The following is a 3,537-nucleotide window of genomic DNA, read 5'->3' as shown; positions in this document are numbered from 1 at the left end:
GTTTACGCAGGGTCTTAATCTAAAAAGAAACCTTTGAACGGGGCCCTGCTGCACGTCTGTGCATGTGTCTCCATTGTGCCGTATCCTGGAAGGGTGTGACACGATGATCATCTACAAGAGAGAAAAGCCCTGGTGAAAGTTTTCGTGCGAAAATTTGGTTATTCTTAATAAACCATTGAAATTTAATCTAAATAAGATCAAGCTGAGTTGTTGTCCTTTTTACATGTGGGAAGCCCCTAGCACAACCTATGGGGGTATATCCATCGACCCAGTCTTAAGTTTATCTGAGCTGTTACAGCTAGTGATGCGCTGGACTCGTCTAGCCGTGTCCGCGGTCTTGACGACCGATCATTTATTCTGGTTGGAGAGGGCATTCAGTGTTCGGCTGCTCAAGCCTCCACACGTTCTTCCACACGTAAGGAACATTCTGTGTTTCTGCTAACTATGATGATGCCACGTGGACCGGGCATCTTAAGCTTAAGATAAGCGTAATGTGGTATTGCATTAAAACGAGCGAAGGCCGTTCTTCCGAGTAGTGCTTGATAGCCGCTTTGGAATGGAGCGATGTCGAAGGTTAACTTTTCACTTCGGAAGTTGTCGGGACAACCGAATACAACCTCTAGTACTAGAGAGCCCGTGCAGCGGGCCTATGGGCCTAGTATTACTCCTTTAAAGGTAGTATTGCTTTGGCTGATTCTTGTCGGGCCGATCCCCATTTTGCGGACAGTGTCCTAATATATCAGATTAAGACTACTGCCGCCATCCATAAGGACTCGGGTGAGATGGTATCCGTCAATTATTGGGTCTAGTACCAAGGCAGCCGATCCTTTGTGCCGGATATTAGTCGGGTGATCCCTGCGTTCAAAAGTGATCGGGCAGGCCGACCAAGGGTTGAACTTGGGAGTGACGGGCTCCATGGCGCATACGTCTCGGAGTGCGCGTTTTCTCCTCCTCTTTGTTACGTAAATCATGTTCATTGTTTTGGCCTCTGGCGGGAATTTTTTCTGTCCCCCAGTGTTCGGCTGGCGAGGCTCATCCTCGTCTTCGCTTGGTGTCTCCCTCCCCTTGTGTTTCGCGTTTAGCTTGCCGGCCTGCTTGAAAACCCGGCATTCTCTGTTGGTGTGATTTGCCGGTTTGTCGGAGGTGCCATGAACCTGACATAATCTGTCTAGAATCTTGTTTAGGCTGGACGGTCCATCTCTGCTGCCTTTGAATGGCTTTTTCCGTTGATCGGGTCGAGAGCCCTGAATCCGGCATTTACCGCCGTGTTGTCTAGGTTGTCTTCATTGTTTTGACGCTTGCTTTTATTTCGTCGTGGTTTTCCATTGCCATCCCTGACTTTGGATGTGCTTGGGTCGCTGGTGCCACTACGGGCCAGCTAACTATCTTCACCCGCGCAAAAGTGGGTCATAGCGCTTGTTAAGGCTGCCATTGTCCTCGGTTTTTCCTGGCCGAGGTCTCTAGCGAGCCATTCGTCCCGGACACTGTGTTTGAAAGCCGCTAAGGCCTCGGCGTCCGGGCAGTCGACAATTTGATTCTTCTTAGTGAGGAATCTGTTCCAAAGCTTTCGGGCTGACTCTCCGGGCTGTCGAATTATATGACTTAGATCATCTGCATCCGGAGGTTGGACATAGGTCCCTTGAAAATTAGCCCTGAAAGCATCTTCGAGCTCTTCCCAACTTCCATTTGAGTTTTCGGGGATGCTCTTCAGCCAATGCCGAGCTGTTTCTTTCAACTTGAGGTGTAAGTATTTGATGGCGTGGAGGTCATCTCCGCGAGCCATGTGGATATGAAGGATAAAGTCCTCAATCCAGACCCCAGGGTCTGTCGTTCTGTCATATGCCTCTATGTTCACGGGTTTGAATCCTTTTGGAAATTCGTGATCCAGAACCTCATCGGTGAAGCATAGGGGGTGCGCGGCACCCCTGTATTTGGATGTGTCATGGCGTTCTGACAGTTGTAGTGTTCGGTTTTGATTCTGTGTCGGAGCATGCTTCCTAGATCCGTAGATGGACCTGGTCATACCGGCTTTTTGGTGCAAGTCCTCACATAAATCGTGTGGTTACTTATGTGCGACATCATTAGCCGCCCTATCGTGGCCACGGGGTGGTCGATCCGGCTGATCGGCCGTTTTATTTTTCGGCTGTATAGGCTCTAAGGCGTCGTTGTCGAATTCGGGCAGCAGGTTGCGCTTTGGATAGCTCTTTGTGTGGCGGCTGCCACCGTACTTTTCTTCAGTATCGAGCACTTTGTTCCATCTACTGTTGAGTGGATTTCGCGCGGCCTTAAGCCTTTGCTTCTGCTTCTTTAGACTCCTCACGGTGGCAATAAGCCTTCTATGGAGGTCCTCTTGCTCCAATTTCCTTTCCGGGATGATGTGTGCATCGTCGTCCGGACTGTTCTCCTCTCCGAAGACAGGTTGATGAGCTTTACCCGCGGCGTCGCTTTGATCGGACAGCGACTCCGTACTATGTTCGCCGCCCGCTGGTTCATCCTTCTCTATCGATGGGTCCATGTGGTCGTCGTTTGCTTTGGAGTCGACCGAGGTATTATTCTTTCTTGTGTTTTTATCGCTGTTTTTGCTGAGGCGGGATTTGGAGCGGTGCCTACGTTGTCGCTTTGGTTGCTCGAGGGAATTATCCTCTGCTGCATCCTTCTGTTCCTCATCATTGTTTTCTTTGGGTGTATCCACCATGTATATATCGTGTGATGAAGTGGCGGCCCAGCGCCTTGTGGGCGGTGATTCCTGTTTCTCTTCTGCATCGTCGTCCATACCGTCAATGTCTTCGGAGTCGAAATCAAGCATGTCGGTTAGGTCATCGACGTGGCTATTAAGTGGGTGGTGGGTGGGGAATGAATTTCTTCGTCGTCCGCTTCCCACTCAAGCCGGACATAGTTCAGCCAAGGGTCTCTTGACAAGGAGAGAGACCTCAATGCATTTAGCACATCACCCAAGGGTGAGTGCTGAAAGATATCCGTGGAGGTAAACTCCATGATCGGTGCCCAATTAGATTCGATAGGCAGGGACGTAGGTGGTTCGGAGCCCGTGGCCTAGGACGAATCGAAGGATCCGGCAACACAGGTCTCGTAGGAGGTGAAGTCAGTATTCGGCTCTATCGCTGCTGAGTGTGCGGCCTCCGTGGAGGGGTCCATCCACCCATCCTCGGACGGCACGATGTGCTCCGGATTGAGGGATGGAGTAGCCACAGGTGTGATCTCCCGAACACCGTCCGGAGGCAGAGCTAAGTCATGCTCGTCGTGACTGTGTGGCACACCTGACATGGGCTCAAATCCGTCAAAGATCATGTCTCCATGGATGTCGGCAGTAAGGTTCAACCTTCCAAACCTGACCTGATGGCCAGGGGCGTAGCTCTCGATCTGCTCCAGATGTCCAAGCGAGTTGGCCCGCAGTACGAAGCCACCGAATACAAAGATTTGTTCGGGGAGAAAAACCTCACCCTGGATCGCATTGTTGCCGATGATCGAAGGAGCCATCAAACCTTATGGTGACGACATAGTGGAACTCTCAATGAAAGC

Source organism: Triticum dicoccoides, chromosome 1A (genome assembly GCF_002162155.2).
Source record: "Triticum dicoccoides isolate Atlit2015 ecotype Zavitan chromosome 1A, WEW_v2.0, whole genome shotgun sequence".
NCBI lineage: Eukaryota > Viridiplantae > Streptophyta > Magnoliopsida > Poales > Poaceae > Triticum > Triticum dicoccoides.
Note: the sequence above shows the minus strand (reverse complement) of the source record.